This window comes from Onthophagus taurus, chromosome 7 (assembly GCF_036711975.1).
Source record: "Onthophagus taurus isolate NC chromosome 7, IU_Otau_3.0, whole genome shotgun sequence".
NCBI lineage: Eukaryota > Metazoa > Arthropoda > Insecta > Coleoptera > Scarabaeidae > Onthophagus > Onthophagus taurus.
Genome location: NC_091972.1, coordinates 16,970,652 through 16,993,313, shown reverse-complemented (window position 1 = coordinate 16,993,313; position 22,662 = coordinate 16,970,652). Strand labels below are relative to the sequence as shown.

Genomic DNA, 22,662 nt, shown 5'->3' with positions numbered 1-22,662 from the left:
CTGCAAGGAACCTCCGTCTCAAGCGACCTCGGCTTCTTATACATGATGGTAATGGATAAGTACATTGTGTAACTTTTCAGTGTCAAAATTGCAGCAGTTCGTCCTAAGACTTTAGTATCGATCATGGAGTTGTAAAGTTTCAGCTAAAAGTATCCCCAGTGGTTGAGGTAAAACGAGCAGAGTTTATGTAGTCTGTATTGCACTGCCTCAGCCGCAAGCGACTAACTTGTAACTTTCATCTACAAGTGTTGCAGCAGTCGAGGTATAATGAACAGAGTTAAATTGGTGATGATTCGACCACAAGCTTCATCGGATTCTTATACATGATGGTATTGGCTAAATATATTGTGTAACTTGTAAGTGTCAAAATTATCATGAAGTTGTAAAGTATCAGCTAAAAGTATCCCTAGTAGTTGTGATATAACGAGCAGAGATTATGTGCTTGGCATTGCAGAGCCTTGGCTTGTTATGCATAATCGAATGCTTTGCTAAAATGGAGTGGAGTAAATATAATAATATTTCAGGTTTTAGTTAAAGTTTTCTTCCAGCAATCAAATATAGACTTATTCCTTAATAGATACATTATATCGCAACTTAAATCAATTTACGAGTGCACCATATGCAATCGATACCTTTAATTTGGTGAATTTCTTAATATATGGTAGGAAGGAAAGAATAGTTTCTTTTATGGGTATGCAAACTCCGTGGGTATCAGGAACGTGCACGAAGCTTAAGGTTGGAAAGCGAAACGACGGGATTGGCTCAAGGTTGTAGATCAATCATAGCACGAGCCAGCACCCAACGGGCCTAAAACCGATAGGAGAGAACGGACCGGGCAACTAACCCGCTGTGCCGACGTGTAACGACCTTATGGGTCAGATGATTCATTGCCCAGATTGCCGGATGACGCGTTTGGCCCCAACGAATCTCGTTACATACGACGTGCCCCCTAAGTGTACTAAACTCGCCGTATACTAACCATATATATCACAAGGTGAACTCATTGTTTTATTTTATTCTGTCTTAACGCAATTAAGAAAATCTAATATTAAATTGGATAATGATTATAAAAATTATCCTTTGTGGTATGCGAGAATAAAACGTTTCGTTACTGTCCAAAAAAGAACACAGAAAAGAACCTTTTAATCTTTTACGCCCGGCATTTTCCTCATCCTTTCTCTTTGTACCGGAAAGTAAGTTGCGTACATTTTCTCTTCCGCGGAGGAGGATAAACGTTGCTTTTTTACCCTCGGGCGCGCATTCAATTAAGTGCACTCCTCATCGGCGCTTATCGTAGAGCGGGCCATTCCGCAAAAATTAATTTGGAATCGTAAATGACGTCGTAATAACGCCCTCTACCGATGGCTATGTTAACTACGCTCTGCGGCGATCCAGTAATTAGCAATTAGCATGCCCCCGGTCCGTAATCCCTGGGCGCGCTGTGGCTTCTTCCCGCTACGGCAAATCGGCACTCAGCAGTACTCAAACAAATTACTTCAAGTATATATTTTACACTATTTATGTTATACAGTGTGTTAATTAATTATCGTACCCGACGTCATCATTGCAAGTATGCAACCAATAACGCGATTTGCGTATTGCCATACGAATACTGTGATATTGGTTGCATACTTGCAATGATGACGTCGGGTACGATAATTAATTAACACACTGTATATAAAATGAATCGAATGTTAATTTATTGAAACATTTAATGATTCGATCTGAAAGAAGAGTAAAAAAAGAGTGATAATTTGATGTTGTGAAGTTTATGATTTAAATTGATTTAGATCTGTAATAACTCTACAGAAATGTTTGTAGTAATGAAATAAGGTTTAAAAGAAAAGATAATTTTATAGATAATGTAAAATGTTTTAGAACTTCTGTATTAGAATACGAGGTTAGAGCTGGGATTTGCCGTTGGGTAACGCGAGGCGGTTGTTTGTAATGCGCCCTCTGTCGACGGCGGTGGCGGCGCCGGGCTGCTTCCGTGCCGCCGGGCAATAGGTTATCGCGCGGAAACAAAGCGCGTTATCGCCACCCCCGCCCGGAAACCGGAGGAGCCGCCCGGAATTTAGATCTAGCGGGCGGTGGACGTTTAATTAATTGCAAAAAACGGCCGCCGCTATTAGTTCAAGTGGGACGTTTACGCAGCCGCCTCTTCTGCACTATTTCACCAACCGAACGCATTTAATGGCCCTCATTCATTAGCGATACCGGTCCATCACGGCTACATCAAAGAATCAATCGGGAATTTATCGGTATTTATATTTTCACTCCGATAAAGCAAGTTCAAGTTTAACTTGAATCCTATTTAACGCGACGTGTGGCTAGTTGTCACCGTTACACAACTGTATTCTCTCAGCTGCGTGATCCGATACTCCTTTGACAGGCTGTTGCCGACCGAATGGGACACGACCCTCGGGTTCAGTCAGTGGGCCCGTCAGATACACGAAGTCCGACCCGCACGGGCTTAACGGGCCGCTCGCGTCGCTGCCATCTGGCGGCACTAATTGGCGAAGAGGCCACCAGGCGAACAGAAAAGCGAGGAGGAGGAGGTGAAAGAGTAAAAGACTAAGGAAAAGGAGGAGGAGGAGGTGCGATCCGCTCGTTGCCCACGCCGCGGTTTTTCTTTGTGAAGAGATGCTTCTACACGACCGTCGAGAGATAGGAGTTTTGAAACTTAGAACGCGCCGCGTTTCTTCAATTTAAAATTCTGATTTTAATCCGATACCAGACGAAGAAAATACTCGAAGAGACTGAAAGAATTGGAATAGTGAGCTTTTCCCTCAACGACATCGTTGTCTCACTCGCGCTTGTAACTCATTCCGCCTGATCGATATGCTAGCCGCGTGCTCAGATTGGTGAGCATTGATTTATATTGAAGGTTGGTGCGGTTACCGCCGCTCCCCTGTTCGTCCTCTTCTTTCGCAGCGTTTGCTTCCCTAGGGGGAAATTGATCTGTTAAACGGTGGCGATGCAAATTCCTCACGGCGAGGTAAATGCCGGAAAAATTCTACGGTTGATAAGGCAAAATCGAAGTTTAATTTTTAAAAGATAATCATCTCTCAATCTATTTACTACGAGGTACATTCACAAAAGTAATCTTAAGATTACCAATATCTTTGTTATCGAAATCTAATCAGATTGTTAATGAAGACGAGATAAATATTGTATGGTAGGATTATTACGACTCAACCTTGATGAACTTTGAAATTAAATCCCAATGATTATCGCAGAGTGAAGCATTGGAAGCCAGAGGGCAAATTCGGGTATTCTCAAATTCATACGCGCGCTATTGAATTTACTAGTTCCGAAAAAAATCGGATTGTTGACACTCCAAACGCGATGCGAGGATTTCATAATTCCCGGTACGCTCACATACAGGATAATTCGAGCACAAAATTGGTTCGTTTCAGGATTTTATACTTCACAATCATGGTTATATGTATAGTATATACAGGATAATTTAAATTCGACGCCCACCATTGGGATCTCAGAAACCAGAAGAGATACAGAAATGGTTAAATCGGGGCAAAGTTGCGCATCTTAAAGCTCATCATTTGGCGTTCATAAGAAAAAATAAACCTGATGATAGTTTCACGAAAGCGAAACGTTGGAGAAAATTTCTAGTTGTCATGACATTTTTCATAAAAAGTTGCCTTAAGAATGTTTTTTCAGATTCACGAAAAAACGAAAAATAAAGAAGTTATAGGCAAAAAACGAAAGAGTCATTTTTTTGTTTTTCGGTCATATTTTAAAAACTAAAACGGCTAGATCCAAAAACTTAGTTGAAAAATGATGAGCTCTAAGATACGCAACTTTGCCCCCATTTAACCATTTCTGTATCTCTTATGGTTTCTGAGATCCCAATGGTGGGGGTCGAATTTGAATTACCCTGTATATGTAAGATTATTGAGAATAATTCAAGAATAGCAAGGTCGCCTAAAAATCGTTGACTTTTATTTTAATCGATAGGAAATGACCCAAGAAAGACGTTAATAATAAACAAAAAGTGCGGAAAAGTGTAGAACATACCAAAAATCACTTCGACAACTTACAAAATTTCGATGTGACGTCACCATGCATTTTTTACTTTTTACATTTAGTTACTTTTGATTTCAAATGTTTAGGATGTTAGTGACTTTTGTTTTGTTATGTTGGATAGATGTATTGTGAAGTTGACGCACGTTCTATTTACCTGTCAATCGTGCTGATTCGACTGATGTGAAAGGACTTGTAATAATTAGGTTCTTACTGATTACAGGTAAATGTTTGTAAATAATTTTTGTAAGAGTAGTCAATAAACCAATCTTACTGATTACAGAAACAATTGGCTAATCTGACTCCTTTGACTCATTTTGAGACAACCTTTATAACCGATTTATCGGATTTTAACATGGAAAAGCTATTATATGAGTTTATTGTGCAAGCGGGACCTGATGGCAAAACCAACTTTATAGCCATATCATCAATTTCAACAAAAGAAAATAAAACGTACCTACTCCCGAAAGAAATGCAAGATGTTATACATCACAAAATTATATCTCAAATACAAACATTTGGGAAAGTAAAAAACACAATAAAAAAAGACACCAGAGCAGAAAAGTATGGATTACCTTTTCTGATGAAAACAAAAAAGAATACATAGATAAAGAGGGCAACATACAATTTATGGGAGAATGTTTGGAAGAACTTGATCAAGAAGAAAGTAATCAATAATACGATAAGAAAACAGAACAAGAAGTCAACGTAAAAAATTGTATCATAACTAATAATAGACAAATTTAATGAAAAAAATATAAATGTAACACAATGGTTAGCTGATTTTGAAAATGAATGTGCAAGATTTGAAATAATTGAAGATAAGACAAAGATAGAGCTCCTTACAGAATGTTTGGAAAATATTGCAATGGAGTGGTATAGTTCCATGTTGCTGAAAAATAATATAAACTCTGAATGGAAAACATGGACAAAACATTTCATAGAAACATAAAGGGTGGTCATCTATCAAATACGCACGTCTTTTAAATATAGAAAGTAAAGAGGGATCTTTATTAGCATACGCCATAAGAAAGGAAAAATTATTGCTTTAGGTTAGGAAAACTATTGATGTGAGAACCCTAATTGACGTGATTGCAGTTGGGTAGAACAAGAAACATTCCGTTTAGCCCTACCTCTCTTCGGCCCACTTTTATCATTCTCCTGATAGACTATCTAGAGGATAGTTGCCATGGTCACAGCGGTTTTATGTGCTCTCATTGGCTAAGAGCTGGATTTATCTATCGGATAAATTTATCAAGAGGTGGTAAAAGTGAGCCTTAAGATGGCTGGTAGGTGGTAGGTAGCGCTAGTTATCATAAAATATCACTATGTTGCATATTTCGATGCAATATACAATGCAATCACGCAATGCAATCAATGCAATCGTGCAATATCACTAATTGTTGCATAGAACTAGCAACATTCAGATATAACCGCACGTCTTTCAAGTTGCAAGACGGCTAACTCTAAATTTTTCTAGTTATCGGTCTGGTGTTTGTTGTAGTTTTACACTAGCATTATCATTAGAACTAACACACGACCTAGAACTAGACTCATTCGGGTTTAGACGTCTTGCAAGACGTGCGGCTAAATGCGAATGTTTCTAGTTCTTGGTCTAGTGTTAATTGCGGTTTTGCACTAGCACTATCACTAGAACCAACACAAGACCTAGAACTAGAATCATTCGAGTTTAGCCGTCTTGAGAGACAATGTAACAAAATAACAATGTTGGTTGCCATAGCAACGGAACAAGCAAATATCGCCAAAAAATGCGATACGATTAATAAAGAAACTTGTATTTGAAAATTTTTCAACTAGATACAATACATTATATAAAAAAATTGCGGTAAAGTTTGTTGTAATCACTGATCTTTTCTACGTAACATATGTGAATTTGAATATTTTCGGCTTAGCGATTTTCTTTTTATCGCGAGGTAAATGAAAATGAGAGGGGGCTTCTAGACTGGACGTCGCGCCCTCATTTCTTTATGTAAGTAAAATAAAGGCGCGACGTCCTGTCTGGAACACACAGCAGCCGACATTGAATTGGACAGAACTATAATCTCCCCGCATGGCTTATTTCTGTTTCTTTCTCATTTATAATTAGCTTAAATCGTTCTAAAAGAAATTAAAGAGACATAACTTTGAAAAATTAATAACGGAATCCCACAAAGACAATTATTTGACATGATTCTACTAAACCGCGACCTCCAAAGTGTCTAAAATGTAAAATTCAGAAACTGTATATATCTGATTGGCTAAAATCTTTTAAAGAAAGTTACTTTCGAACAAAACCATCCGCAAATCCCCAATTAAAAACAATATAATCAAGAAAAGTATTTTTTGAAATATTATTGTTAACGATACAACATAAAGATTAAGAAACAAGGTTAATTAGTAGCAACAATAATAGGAACGATGGTAAAACCAATATGGAATATTACGGTGGAACGAAAAATTTCAGCATCAAATTTCCAATTAAAAGATATAACCGAATTCCGCAAATATCTCGAGCGAAGAAAAGTCGCGCCGAGAGTTCGTTCGTTAAATCGAAAAGGGCCCCATTCGGGTCGGTCATAATTGTCGTTTTATGGGCGTCTCGGCAACCGAAAAACCGAAGCACAGCTGTTTTATAACGGTCCACGGCCACCGGAGGCGCTCAACGCAAGAGTTCAACTACGTTCTGGCTGCGAATCGGCCTTAATGAGGGGACGTTTATGTGCCCGGTTAACTGCCTTGGCCGGATTCGAGCAGAAAAAGAGTACCGACCGAGAATAATCGCGCAGTTAATGAGAGCGCGGATAAGTCACAAGTTAAGTGAGAACTCCGCCTCCGAATACAATTAAATTCTTAAATAATTAATATAGTATTGACTGTGAAAACCAAAGTAAAATGGAAGATATTTAATTTAAAAAAATTCACGTTATTTTTTATTTCTCTTTCGTTGACGCCCTCGATATGTGAGCAATTTTTGGAGATTCACTTCCAAGTAGCGGGACGCTAAATTGGCAGCAGTGATTTGCCGGCAGTCCCCTCGACAGATGCTGCCACCCATCTCACTCGCCCTCGCTTGCTATTTGCCGTTTACCTCGTCGAAGCGAACTAGCGAGCGTCGCGACGCTCGAAAAGCATCAACGGGTGGGTCTCGTCATAGCGGCGTAGGCGGCCGACGGCGGAACGTGAGTCGCGTAACGTTTACGACTTGCCGAGGGCGCAAAACGACGCCGAACGTCGACGACGGCAACGCCGTACAGCACTCCGCAAAAATAATTCGCGCCCGGTCTCGGCCAACTTGCTCCTTTAATTGCGTGCCACGGGACAATGCTGCCCGGAGCCGCGTCCAACGTAATAAAGGATCCGGGACCCTGTATTTCAGTGGTTCTCAAACGTAAAACGATTAAGGATAAATAAAGAATTCGGCACTCTAATTATTTATTTATATTTAAGCTGGATTTGGAGTTAACAACATTTTGTTGTGTAATCACACTTAAAACATACTCATAAGCAAAGATTTTACCCGAATCTAGTCGTACATATAGCATCACAACATTATAAGTTATTTACGAACAGCATATATGTTGTAGTGGATAAAAATGTTATTAAATATTAAAGTAACTTCTAGCTTGCTTTTATATACTGCAATGCTTTAAAGATCGATGTCTTGGCAACCACTTTATAAAAAAAATTACCGTAAAATTTGTTGTAATAACTGAAATTTTCTACGTAACATATGTGAATTTGAATATTTTCGACTTCGCGGTTTTTCTTTTATCGCGAGGTAAATGAAAATGAGAGAGGAGTTCTAGACTGGACGTCGCGCATTTATTTCTTTGTGTAAGTAAAATAAAGGCGCGACGTCCAGTCTAGAACACTCTAATTATTTGATTATGTTTAAACTGGATTTGAAGTTAACAACATTTTCTTGTGTAATCAATATACTCTACTTAAAGCATACTTATAGGCAAAGATTTTACATGAATCAAGTCGTACATAGCATTACAATATTATAAGTTATTTACGAACAGCATACATGGGAAGAATTCTACAACCTGTTGCAAATATGTTGTAGTCGATAAAAATATTATTAAATATTAAAGTAACTTGTTAATGTTTCGTATTATAATGTACGTATTGTAATGTTTCGGGATTAAAATCCCATCTTCAGCGACAAATGTCAGGAACTGTGGGAAAATGTCCTATCCAATTAAAAAACATTAATTTTCTGAAGGAAGAGTATGTTGTACTGTTCTAAAAATCTTCAAATTGATGAACAAATAAAAGTTTTATAAAGGTAAAAACTAATGGCGTCATAAACCACGTTATATCTATGAAAACAAGATTTATTAAGGGCCGGTTGTACAATATACCGATAAACTTCCTGACAGCGTTATCTGGCCGATAAGTTAGTTCATACTAAATTACAATGTACGGATATTTTTGTCGGTGAGATTATCGGCAGGATAACTTATCCGATAAAACAAATGGGGAAAAACTATTACCAACCGATCCTTATTTCGCCAATAGCAATCCTACCGACAAAAACAGCTTGTATAACAGCGAATATCTTTATCCTCCCGATAAGTTTATCGGCCGGATAGTTCAGGTAACCGATATACCGATAAATCAGGTAGATTTATCGGTATATTGTACAACCGGCCCTAAATTAAGAAAAAGACATCTTTTAATATCAAAGAGTAATAAAAGATTTAGTGTGATCTTGGGTGAATAATAAACGACACTGAAATGTTATTATTTTTCGTATATACAGGGTGTGTCAAATGTCAAAATGTTAAATATGGCGTAATTAAGCGAACGACAAAGAATCCAAATATTAATGAAGTATGATGCAATGACGAAACTACATTAAATGTGCGTCACCGTGCCCATATATTATTAATTACTTATAATTGTTGAAACTGTCATTTTTTTTGACATTTAAAGCTGTTAACGGCGTTATTTCGGTGTCTACTTTGATTGTAATTTCTGATTTAATGTTTTCAGAAAACGCATTTTTCGATTTTTTTCTTGTACAACTATATAATTTGATATGTTCATCGCACACAGGGATTTATCCTCTATCAAAGTACGTAAAAACAAATATGCATCCCATTTAAAATAACAATGTTGGTTGCCATAGCAACGAAACAAAAAACAATACAAACAAGCAAATATCGCCCAAAAAATGCCCCACGATTAATAAAGAAACTTGTATTTGAAACATTTTTCTTTAAAACCACAAATGGCGAAGTTATTAGCTGTATTCCAGACATTTGATACACACTGCATATTGGAAAAGACATTTATAAAGGAAATCCAAATTTAAACTAAAACTAGAACTAACACTAGCATTGGAAATTGGAACTAACTCTAGACCTAGAACTGGAGACATTCATGTGAAAACCTTCATACTTAAATCCAAATTTGACTAGCAATTCTACTAACAGCTAATAATAGCAGAAAAGCACATCATATCATAACATTCAACTGATTCCACCCTAACACAATACTTTTAACACATATTTTAGTGCCTTGACCATAAGGGGTCCCCAACTCCACGATATGGAGCTATAATTGACACTCAATACACAATACACATAGCAATACCTCGGCCTCAGTAGATGGAAGATGTGTAATTAAACTAAAATCGTTTGCGATTGAGGTTCTACTATTAATATCATATCATCACACAATATTGGTGTTATTAAGTTGGAAATACAATAATTTTGTGATATAATTTACCATTTTGACACAATATTGGTTAACACACATTATAGCGGCTAAACTGAAATAAGTGAAGTGTGATTTCGTGTAATTAAGTCAAAGTCATTTGCTGCCGAAGTTTTGCTATTAATATCATATTAAACCTACTTGATCGAAACATTGTAGCGCCTTAGCCAAAAGCAACCTTGGATAAAATCATACATATCCCAGTTTAAGTAAAGTCGTGGTCGCCTGAGGCTCAGAGACAGCAATCTGATTAGCAGTTTAGGGTTGATATGGTATTAATTATAAAAGCTTGGCTAAACTACAGAATAACCAGAAAGGCCACTACTGGGGGTATCCCACCAAAACTCTGTCTGTGTGGCGAACATGTTTTAGAAGGGGCACCTTGTTGTTATTTGCGTGCCTTTGGTTCCCTCAACGATCTGGCAACGTTGTCTCTCTCTCGAGAAGCGAAGCGAGTAACGTTGCTAGATTTGTTGGGTTCCTTTCTTAAAGATGGCGGAATTTAAATCGAGGTCAAAAAATGCGGTTCTTCCAACATCGAAGACCGATATCAGTGTCCTTTCTGGTTATTCTGTGGCTAAACTAAGAACAAAGATTGTAGGATTTTGTATAGTTGAACTTATTTCTTATTATGCCAAGGCCACTTACGGCCAAGATTGCTGCAATTAATATCACTCCAACACAATATTAGACATCATACAATGAAACGCATCTATCTCATCATCTTAAAAGGTTCTTTAAACCAAGTGTAACACATCAGTTAAATTCAACCACTACGAAATAGCTGAGTGTCTAAAAGAATGTTACCTAGACGTAGCAGATCTATCTCTAAATTTCGTGCCTCTCTACATAGCTTTACTTCGTTGTTCCCATTGTTATGTTATTCAACTATAGGATACAGTCGATATTTCGGTGATATTTTCAGCCAGGTAAAATTTTCCCCTCTCATCACCACGACCTATAAGATCTATTGTAACTTCTATCGATCGATTGATGAACCTTAGTATTGCTCTAAGCCCTCTAAGGTCTTGTTCCTTTATGTCAGTAGGTGTTAGGCGTACCTTTACAAAAATGTTGCGTCTAAGGGTGCGTTTACGTTGGATCTGCGATAAACGATACTAGCAAAATAACGAAATTGTTGTCATAGTTTTATATGCAAGTGTTTATATTGGAGCGACGAATTGTCACAAGCTTGACAGCCGACTAACGATAAGAGCGACGCTAATTGTATTCCCTATTTTCTTTGCTATTATCAGGTGTGGTCGGCATGGATATCGACTGTTTAATTAGTGAAATTTTTGTTAGATCCCCTTGTGGGACCATAAAGATAAAAATTACCACAACAAATTTGTTCTGACAAATCGTTTTCAATTCATTTTGCGCAGCTCTTATCGCTGCTCTCATTGTTGTTCTTATCGTTTATCGCAGCTCTCGTTTTAATATAAACACCTGCATATAAAACTATGACAACAATTTCGTTGTTTTGGTAGTATCGTCGCTATTATCGTTTATCGCAGCTCCAACATAAACACACCCTTAGGCGGCCTCTGGAAAAGCATTCACACAGAATATGTTCAGTAGTCTTTGACTTGTCGTTGCAAAGTCAAGTTTAATTCTAAGCTTGTCTAACTTTAATTATTTATTTGTCTGTTATTGAAGGGAAGTACTTGGCCTGTGCGGACATTATGTTTGCTATGTGACTTTTTTCATTATGCATTTATTATTTTTCTGGACATGAGTTCAGGATTCTTTAATAACTACATGTTATTATAGCGAGGTGGAAGAAGGTTTGCTGAGGCATAAATCCTGAAAGCGACCTTAGATCTTTTTTGTTGAGGCATAAAACCTTCTTAGTTTTCTTTTGCGACGGAGTTATCATACTCTTCGCCTCTCTGTGTCCTGGAAATTCTTTCCAGCGCAAGGCCACCTTTCATGCCTCCGATCTATTAATTAGCGAGGTACCTGTCTTCGATGGCTACATAGTTATATATAGTTACATTCTCTCCTATTTCCCATCGTCATCTTTAGCTAAGCTATCTAACACACAAAAACTTTTCTCAGCTACCATGTAGCTTAAATCATATTGCTTCTGCAAAATTTTAATTTTTTCTGCCAATACACCTTTACTTCCTTTGGAGTGTTTTATGGCATATAATATGAACTAAAAATTGTTGTTAACACTGTTAATTATATGTTTCGTTGTTTTCTTAGTTGCCTTCTTATTAATATGGTATTATTTGTAGGCTATTTTTCTAACAAAATTGTAAAAATCCTGTTGAAAACGTTTGAGGTTCACTGTTATACGAAGCGTAACCGAGACTGAAGCGATGCCAGAATGAGACAGAGAGAGTGAGACGGGCCGGGCGCGCTTCGAAGCGGGAACACGCGCCCGACCTTTTTCCTCTTATCGTTGCCGCACGGAAGGACGGTAGGGCGGATCTAGACCAGAGCGACGGTTCGTCGGGTTTTTGTTTTTTCCCCCCGGTGGCTTTTTCCGTTCCGCGTACTACCGTTTTCTCTGCGCTCCTCATCCTCTCTCTTTCCTTTTACTTCTTCATTCTTTTCCCATCCCTCTCTATCGGATGATTTTGCCTTACCCCCCTCTCGTTTTGTCTCGTTTCTATTTTTTGTTTTTTATCGTTCGGTCTCGCTCGCTCGATCCGCATTTGAATTTATTTTCACGGGTACGTGTCCGCTAATTATTTGCACTTTTAACCAAAACAAAAAAGGGGTCACCGATATCAGCCTTCGTATAATGGATGTTTTTAACGATTTTTTTTGACAACACCTTCCAAAACGAAGTTAAAAAATACCGCTAATTATGTTTAGCGAGTCGAAATTAGATTTGGGTCGGTCTCAGCACGCGAAGTTCCCTAGGGATCAGGGTCGACTCACGACGATACGTACAAGCGGAAGCGAGAAACCGAGAAGGACCGAAGCGAATTGCGGCTAATTCCACAGCGTCCTCGTCGTTCGGACGCTCTGAACATACCCAGTAGCCCCCCAATTATGGTATACTTTTGGCCTTTCCGGCTTGATTGTCCCTGTAGGGCTACCAACCTCGCTTTTATTGCCTATTAGTGAAGGTAATGAGATGGTCGTGCCTACGTTTAGGGACACGCGACACAATTATTGCTTATTGCAAGGTGTATTTAACATAAAAAAATAAAAGAGGAACTTTATTTTGTAATATTGTGAAAAATCTAATTTAATTATCTGTAAAGTAAGTTAATAAAAACAAATATGTTAACACAATTAAAAGTGGTAAAATTTCCTTTGGTGTATATTTGATATTAAAATAATCGAGCTGTAATTATTACATTTGTTCATTTTGTGATGCTTGAAACTTTTGATGTTTTATATGCAGCCAGCGGCGACCGATATTTTTAAAATTTTAATGCGGACCACAAACGGCCACCGTTATTTCGATGCATTTTGCGGTCGGTGCAGGCCGGCAGCACAATACATAATTACCTCTATGTTATGCGAGAGTTTTTGGCCCGTTGAAGGGGTGATTGCGGGGAGCAACGGGTGCTTTAGTGGGATTCGGTATCGATGGACAGAAGCACCGGCGGCGGCGCCGAATTTATAAATATGCGCATTAATGTAAACATTTGTGGGCGGTCCGCTCGGAAATGCCGACCGGCGTCCACTTCGTTCGAACAAATTGCCGTTGCCGACAGAATTGTTTTAAATCACCAGGCGCGGGCCTCGCACGCACACATACGCGAAGGTAAACAATAAATAACCGGGCACCGATGAGAAAATAATTTATGAATTTATTTCCTGGCGAAATTCAATTTTGAAATTTCTCTCTACTCTACTAGTCCTTGTTTATTTTCGCTCGAATACTGATAATTATTATTATATGTTGCTAATTAGAAACACTAAAAAACTGTATGTACCAACAATTAAACGAACACATAGTATATAAATTTTAACGTTATTCATCAAAACATAGATTCGATACATTCTCTAAGATAATACAGGTGCAAGATAAGATTCTCATCTTACTAATTGTAGGAACATTCCTTCTAACTTCCTGCCAAGTAGAAAGAAAAAATCGTTGTCATCACAATTTACTTTGATGGAAATCGAAAAAGGCACTAAGGTTCAGTTGTACGATATACCGATAAATCTATCTGATAACTATCCGGCCGATAAACTTATCAGGAGGATAAAGATATCCGCTTTTGTACAAACTGTTTTTGTCGATAGGATTGCTATCGGCGAAATAAACGTTGGTAGTAGTTTTTCCCCATATCTAGTGATTTGTGTCGTAAATTGGTAACGCTAATGTCTTTCATTGAAGTTTGAATTATGATTGTGACAATAATAACAACTGCCTAGGTGTTATGTAAAGAAGCCGCTTATTCTAAGCGTATGTTCTTAGAAATGTTCCACATAGCTTCCCTGACGAACACGGTTAACTTTAGGACTGACTTTCAAGGCCTAAGTGACATTTATTGTCACTTTATCAAGCTCTCCAGAGTGAAATCTGGTGATTCCCCCCCTGATGACTCGTTCGGGTCAGTTTGGTTTTGACTGAAGGGTTCATTATTTGGTTCCCATTCATCTGTTAAAAAATAAAAAAAGATTTTTTTCGCTTGTTTTAGGTTCAAAAATTCTTTATTGGGTATATTTCGGCCATTTGTTTTGCCCCTTTAATTTTGTTTTTAAATTCCACCCCCTTGGTTGCGTTATTTGCTAACGTCAACATTATCTCTTATGTCGGCCTTCTGCCGTATGTGAATTTTATTACAATTATTGTAATTAGTGTTAGTGAGTAATGTTAATTATATTTTATATATATTTTTAAGGTCGTTTGTGAGTCTCTGATTCCTTTTCCAATTCATAACTTCCATTATTTCTACGTTGTTGCCAACTGTCAGTTCCATTTGGTGTTTCTTAATTTTTTCAAGTTTCAGTCATTTTGAGGGATTTAACTTCAACATCTATGTCTACGAGACATATTTAACCTCTATACGTAAGTGTTTTAACCTATTATATGTAACCAATCTCATTGGGACTGTTGTCTTTGTAACATGACCCGCAGAAGATTTGAAAATTAAATCGAAAGCTTGGCTCAGTAAAAGGAGGTCTTTTAATTTAACCCCCTTTGGTTGTAGACCCAATATTTCCTTATTCATAATAACAACTGTTTGCAAATTTTTTTCGACTGTCAGGTTAACAGTTAATGTTATATGTTAACCTATACAGTAGCCATACAAAGTTTTTATATAAAAACCTTGGTAACCATAAATATCTGGCGGATAACTGTCTTATCGGCACCGCTGAGTACCCGATAAGTTATCCTGCCGATAATCTCACCGACAAAAATATCTGTACATTGTAATACAGTACAAACTAAGTTATCGCCCAGACAATTCTGTAGGAAAGTTTATCGATATATTGTACAACCGGCCCATATGTATTAATGATGTGGCACAAAAAAATAGAAATCATCTTTGACCAGTTGATACATAATTACTCCGTGATATGAAAAACTAGATGATGGCTTTTGAGATACTGGTACGAATGCTTGATTAAGCTGGAGTAAATGCACTGTACTGATGGTCAAAAAACTTTTGTTGAATCCTACCTTCGAAATTGTGTGTTTTTAACCTAGATACGATAATAAACTTAGATAATTTTAAAAAAACAAGTGAGCATCGGCCTACTTTGATAAAACCCATTGTTTATTACTTTCGTCAATAGTACTTCATTACGATTTTTTGTTTTGAGATTCAGATTATTCGGGAGAAATAAAGTTAATTAGTTAATCATAGTTAACAGTTAATCAATTTCATCATAATTTTTTTTCTTAGAGTGAATACTTCCTGCTGTAACAAACCTTTTGATTAAACGCCAACAAGTACTTCTTCTAATTCCAGTATTTGGAAAATTTTCAGTAAATAAAGCAATAACCATATTTATCGGCTTTTCTGCACTGATGAACTACATCATCTCTTGAGAAGGCTAATGTTTATAACAACGTTACGATAGAGTGGCGAAAACGACGTACCGGAAATAAGGGACACGATCATGCGGACAAGTTGGTGAAACGGGCGGCTAAAAAGTCACTGGTTTTAGTACTAACTTTTAATACAGTATCAAAGCTGATCAATTCCATCTCCTATCGAGCTTTTTATGATAGATGGGATGAGAGCGGAAGAGGACTTCTCAGTTCCTGGTTATGCCGTTGACATTCATCTTCCAGTAGCCGTGAAAGTTGTAGTACTCTTTTGACAAGTGTCATTAGTTTTATTTCATGTACAATAAATACAGCCTGAATTTCGATGGAAACAAAAGGCTTTGAAACTGGAATTAACGAAATATATGCTGATACTTTATCTGGCGCTGAAAATAATGAGAATACAACGCAGGATTCTGAGGATATTTTAAGACGAAAGAGGAGGCTTTGCCATTGAGTGATTCTGAAAGTGAAATTGATATAACAGATGATAAAATAAACAATTTTAACAATTGGTCTAGACATACAAATAATAGTACACCAGAAAATTTGAAAGAATCCATTTTTGGCGTACCATGGTCCCAAATTTCAAACATAAAGAACATACCCTTCTGTTCTGTATTAACGTTCATTAAAACATAGAGTATTCTGACCCTTTAATGAACTGTCAATTGTGGGGATGTACACAGTACCTGCTATGGCGTAAGTGCTATGATGGAATTCAACCTCACATGAAACAACACAGATATACAAAGAATATTGTATGCTATAACGTATATTTTATTTATGTATCCATTCAAGAGTGGACTGCGGTTTATAATTAAAAGTCTAGATTGCAGCGAGCATTCTCGATTACAATGCACAACATTCCAGATAATTGGTCTACTAGAAGTAATTAGGAAATGGTAAGATACGAAGAGTAGATTAATTTAGACGAAACATTTTTTGTAAAACGCAAGACTTTTCTAAATTGACACTGTGGATAAAGTATAGAAAACTGCGCGAATCTATATCACAATTTTTCGGGTCGGCAGAATCTCAAAATATCATTTTTGCTGTTAATCATCATATTGGGATGTGTATCTATCATTACATTGTTTTGATAATGACTAATCGCATTTACTTGCTGAATTCGTGTTATGGTTATTCAATTTTATGGAATGCTGGAGCTCTCGAATCTTCGTCAAAGCGTGAAAAGCCGCGGCGGATATTTGAACTATGTCATATTCCATACATATCGGCATACAAGGGTATTCCAAATTTTAAAGACTTTTGTTAATATCTCACACAGAGTTTTTTATTCCATTTCAATATCGATCCGCTTTTATTGGAAAATCATTTAATAACATCTTCTGTACAGATTACTATAGAAGTAAAAAATATACAGCTAAAACAACAAAGACGAGACGATGAAATTGAAAATGTTGCCGAGAATAAATTATATTCAACAGCATTCAAGGAACAGCTTTTCAAAAGCTTACTAAGTGGTACAGAAAATCGGACAACACTCAATGAAACGCAGAAATACATTTTGGAAGAAATTCAATCAAAACTCATTTGTTATTAAGAAATAAGCAAGAAGATGAGAAATTAAGATAAATAAAAATTAATAACATTCGCTAAGTATTATCACTTATTGTTAGAGAAGGATGTTCATCTTTTCTTGATATCCAAAATTCTGTCTCAGTTCACCTAATTCAGTGCAGGGCTCAGGATGCTTTGATGCAAGCGCTTCCCTATGAATAATGTAATAGGTCCACAGTGCATTTGGTGATTTGCCCGAATAAGCTGCTGTAATCCTTCAAAGCAGTTAAACATAGAGTGAGCTCTGTCAGTATAAACAACAACGTATTTAGGCGAATTCAAATTATTGTCAGAATGTATTAAGAATCTCAAACAGATCATGAGTGTTCAAACAGATCATGTTTTTTAATTTAAGACACTTTTATATACACAATCATGATGTTTATCATATCTGTAGCAGCTTATTCAATAAATTCTTCTACGATACTATGAGGTTTCCTACATTTCATGATTTTGTATCCCACTCAACTTTGTTTGTAAAGTATTGCTAAACCACGCAGTGATAAACATAGTAAAATAACCTCAAGGTAGAGTAGACGATAAAAGCGGTGGCAGTAACCGGGAACATTTTGATTGGACCCCGACTAATTAGCAGAATTAAAAGCAAAACTGAACAGCAGCAGCCGTTGCCACCCAGACGAAGAGAACTTTCCAGGTTAAAACGGGCTCTCTCGGAATCGCACCGAAGGAAAGAAAGAAACCGCGTTAATTAACACGTAACGGGCAGAAGTGGCGGCGCCGCCGCCTCTTAAATTAGCAGAGCCTTCGCCCCCCGGAGACCGTCAATTAGTGGCGGACGAAGCGCGGCGGTCGGCAAATTGTGCTTGAACCGCAGAGAACACCGCCGATCGACCGGGACGATGGACGCTCTCTCTTACTTAAAACACAATGCCCGGCCTCGGTGACCTGAATTTTAGCGAATGTTAGCGACCTCTAAGCGTGTCGGCCGCCGCGGGCCCATCGTCGTTAGCAACCGGAAGTCGCCGGAAATCGAATTTGCACGGTTTTACAATGTGGAAGTGCCGCGGGTACCGGGTAATTGACTGCAACCTGTTGAACTTACTACGAAAGGATAACGTGGTTTGAGCTTCGCGATTCTCTAACTTTATAAAAAAAAAGTTTCAACTTTCATATCTTAGCAGATTCAATCTTTGTTTGAGGATGTTGTTAAACAAATTCACATTTCTCCGATGTAGAAGGGAATTGTAAAAATAGTATTTTTTAACATAAAAAACAACATTGATTAATAATAATCAATAACTTTATTTATTTGTTGATGAAATTATATTTGCGGAGTAAAAAAAAATTGTGCTCTTTGTAATCAAAGAATATTCTCACCCTAACACACGGGGACGATAAATTTTCGACATCGGCATTGTTCGCGAAAGATGCGGCGGAGAAAATTGGGAAAGGATAAATCTGAAGTCCCCCGGAATTTATACTTTCCCCCATAAACGAATGAATACCCGTCGGTTTAATTAAGGCCACGTCGAGCGTCTACTGGGGCCGACGGGGGCTTTATTAAAAGGAACCTCCTCGGCTCTCTTTACTCCGGTATATTCCCTTTAAAACGTCGTTACACCTCGGACCTCCGCGGAGCTTCTGCTAATGACCTACGAGCGAGCGTATTGTTTCTTTTTCTTTTTCTTCAGCAGAAAACTCTTTCGACGACTGACGACTATTTCGAATTTTGTTTTCCGCGAAGACCGATTGGAAAACAAGTGGATTTTTTTAAATTTCGACTCCTCTTTTAGTAAAGTACCGATTAACTTATTGCCTTCGTTTAAATAGAAAATGATTTTGTTGTAATTCGCGGTTTTTAGACTTGAAAAAAAAATTTTTTTTCGTTACGGTCCTGTTTGTTAGTCGGCTTACGGGACAATCGGCGCGGCCCACATTCAACGGCTAATGAGTCTCGGACGGCCGGCGAGCCGCAAAGAGGGTGCCGTGATCACAGGACGGCCGACCGCTTTTTCCACGCCGCGACGGCCGCCTATCCGACTTTGGGATCTAGAGTGCGACGCCGCCGGCGCCAGAAAGAGACGAGGCGTCCGTCGCATCGTTTCGGTCGGCCTGGGTTTCCGCCGAACCGGGGGACGGAAACGACTCGCGTGTCGCTTACTGCGGGTCGGATATAATGGCTCGACCCAAGCTTGATTCAGAGTTATATTTTCCAGAGCGTAACGTACATCTCGTTTTATTTTATTCCCAATAACCCTCTCTATACCAATAAAATATACTCAACTATTACCACTCAATGATCAGATTAGAAATATCACAAATATTGTTTTCTATTCTATTTGGCGAGCTTATTTGCAGCTTTATTTATTGCCACTTCTTGCATCTCAACCGCCAGCAGCAGTCCTTATCATTCCAAATTCCAATCATTTTCACCCAGTCCTCTCCTCATCATCTCCACATTGATATCCTGGATCGAATTTTTCCTAGGACTACCTCCTTTGTTTCTTTCTGCTAGCACCCAGTTCCAAAGCTTATGTGAGATTCTCTCTTTACTCATTCAGCGTCGAAGTCCATACCATTTTAGTTGCTTTTCATTTACTGGAAATTTCATATAAATCAAATATGAATGCTGTAACCATAGTTACAAAACTACTGCCAGCAGCAGTCCTTATCATTCCAAATTCCAATCATTTTCAGCCAGTCCTCTCCTCATCATCTCCACATTGATATCCTGGATCGATTTTTTCCTAGGACTACAGAAAGAGTAATCGAATCACAATTAAAGGACTATGTTACGGAATACAACCTTTTACCGCCTACGCAGTCAGGTTTCAGAAAGCATTATGGCTGTAATACAGCTTTATCGAATATTGTGGACGATATCATACGAAGCACAGACCAAGGAAAATTGACTTTGATGTGTCTCTTAGATTATTCAAAGGCTTTTGATACTATCAATCATGACTTGATGTATGCCACGCTTCGCTACATTGGGTTTGATGATTTTGCATTGGGGTTCTTGTACAGTTACTTGACGGGCAGAATGCAGTGCGTATCATCGTTTCTTTCGACAACGTCTGATGTTCCTCAGGGTTCAATTTTGGGTTCACTTGACACATCGCATTTTAACAGATACATAAAAAGTTGTAATCATCATTTCTACGCGGATGACACCAGTTATATATATCTTTTCTGTCATCGGATATCGATGATGCTTGTTTTGGTCTGACTTCGGATATAGAAGCTTTGGAGCTGGTTTCTAAACGTCACTGCCTTTGTCTGAACGCTGCTAAGACGGAGCTGATTTTATTCGGGCCAAGAAAGGTGATAAGTGTCAATTCTGTTCGGGATCGGGTCAAGATAGTTGTCAACAATCAAGTATTGCCGCTGAAGGATTGTGTGAGAAACTTGGGTGTCTTATTGAACTTTGATAAATACATCAATAAATGCACTACTTCCGCGTATGCTGCTCTTAAGCTGATTTATGGCGGTCGGTCGTTCCTCAATCGTAGAACAAGGGTGCTTTTATGCGAGGTCTTGGTGTTATCGCATTTTAATTATTGTGATACATTGTATGATTCCTGTATTTCGTATAGTAACACGAAAAAAATTCAGAAAATTCAAAATTCTTGCTTGCGCTTGATATTTGGATTACGGGGGCGTCAGTATATCAGTAAATTAAAGGATTTGAGTTGGCTCAACATGAAAAACAGGCGCATACTTCATTCGGCAGTTTTGTTCTTTAATATAATTACTTTGAAGGTTCTTTAAGGTTGTTTCTTCACAGAATGGGAGGCAGCTTGTCTCAAATTCAGAATGCATTGTAGGGCGACAGGGATCGGGCAGTTCACGCTTAGTAATTAATTATGATTTCAGTATCGGGTCTTTTTCTTTTTCTTTTCCTATCTCTTTTCTTATTCTCTCTTGTATATTTAGAATTAGCTTTAGAACCATTCGGGTTTAGCCGCACGTCTCTCAAGACTGCTGAAAGAGTTAGTAATTTAGTAAAGTTAATGGGGTAATGTCCAGAAGCTTCAAAGCTATTAATATATTCGAAAATGTGATCTATATGAAATTGTGATGAAAACATCTCTACAATACTTGACAAGAACGAAAGAATTAATTTTACTCATTAAGAAGTGATTTTGTCGCTTTTTAAAAGTACTTCAATGATGCCAAAAATAGAAATAATTAATTTTTGAATGTCAAAATGGCTCAAATCGATTAAAAATATGTTTTTAAATTGCTTAATAAAGACTGAAAGAGTTAGAATAGTTAATGGGGTAATGTCCAGAAGCTTCAAAGCTATTAATATATTCGAAAATGTGATTGGCGTGAATCATAATGAATTTAATCTGCGTAAAACATCTCAAGAATACTTAACGAGAACGAACGAATTAAGTTAATACATTAAGCAGCTGATGAGCAGTGTTCTACTCATCATCAGCCGAATCTACATTAAAAAACATATCGTATGACAAATATTCGAATATAAAATAAGTAGAAAAAGTAATATATTTACAACTTACTGTCATAAAGTAAAGCAAGTAAAAAGTTTTTTTACAAGTTTTTTGAAATATTGAAATTGAAACTTGCAACATGGATCCCAAATATATTACTGTGTAGTGTCTATTATTGTGTCTTATTACTTATTATTAATGTCTTATTTCCTCATTTTCAACTCAGTTCAGCATGGTTATGCCGCAGTATCTTCTCCAAAACATCATCTCTGCTGCTAGCAATCTTCGAGTAGTGCCTTTGTGTCTCAGCTACCCTTCTCATCCATTAATGATTCTATAATGGCCCTAAAAATATTTTTCTTTGTTTGTATCGTTAGGTTGTTATTCCACAGAATCGAATGCATTGCCTTTATCGCTTTTGTTCCTCTGCCAACTTTCCTCACTACATCTTTATTATCCTTTGCGTCTTCGTTTATAACTACTTCAAGGTATTCGTACTGCTCTACACGTTTTATTATGCCGATCTCTAATTGTATGTCCTTTCCCATTCCTCCAATTACCATATATTGGCTCTTATCTTTGTTCATTTCCAAGCCCAATTGATTGTATTCTTCTTCTAGTTTATTTAACATATACCTCATATCCTTTTCTTCCTCTGCAAAAACTATTTGATCCTCTGCAAACAGCATGGTGTGTATGTGGCTGTCTCCTACCCATATTCCCATTGGGTTGCATTTCCTTTTCCAATGTTTTGTATAACGCTTTAACAGCATGGATGTGTTCTGTTGATACCTGCATCTGTTTGACATCGTTTTTATTGTACACCTGCGATGTTTTTGTTAAGAATACCAAAAAGATGATACATTCATTTATCATTATACCTCTTAGAAAATAGATTCCATATACCAAAGC

General features: G+C 37.6%; 1 protein-coding gene across 4 annotated transcripts in view; it reads right to left on the bottom strand.

Annotated features, from left to right (window-relative positions):
* The window catches only part of LOC111413795 (nucleolar protein 4), a 266,342-nt gene that overhangs the window by 179,387 nt on the left and 64,293 nt on the right, over window positions 1-22,662 (bottom strand). The gene's annotated exons all lie outside the window — the stretch shown is intronic.